This window comes from Larimichthys crocea, chromosome XX (genome assembly GCF_000972845.2).
Source record: "Larimichthys crocea isolate SSNF chromosome XX, L_crocea_2.0, whole genome shotgun sequence".
In the NCBI taxonomy this organism is placed as follows: Eukaryota; Metazoa; Chordata; class Actinopteri; family Sciaenidae; genus Larimichthys; species Larimichthys crocea.
The window spans coordinates 9,908,753-9,909,050 of record NC_040030.1 but is presented as its reverse complement, the minus strand read 5'-3'; positions in this window follow the sequence as shown (position 1 = coordinate 9,909,050).

Genomic DNA, 298 nt, shown 5'->3' with positions numbered 1-298 from the left:
TCTCAAATGTAAAACAAAGACAAACAAAACTGAATATCTGGAATATTTCCCAATGATTTTGTACGAAGACAGAAACCACTATCGGAGTGGGTGCCAACAGCAATATTTGAGTAAAACAAAACACTGATTTGTCATGTATAATTAAAAATGTTCAATTATGTTTTTTTTTATTATAGGCCCGTCTCACAAGACGTATATGTGGATTTGGGCTTTATAAAACTATACCTGCAACTAAATATACTAAATATTGTGTTCAAAACCTAAAGATGTTAAATTTATACTCTCATGTTAGTCCTCT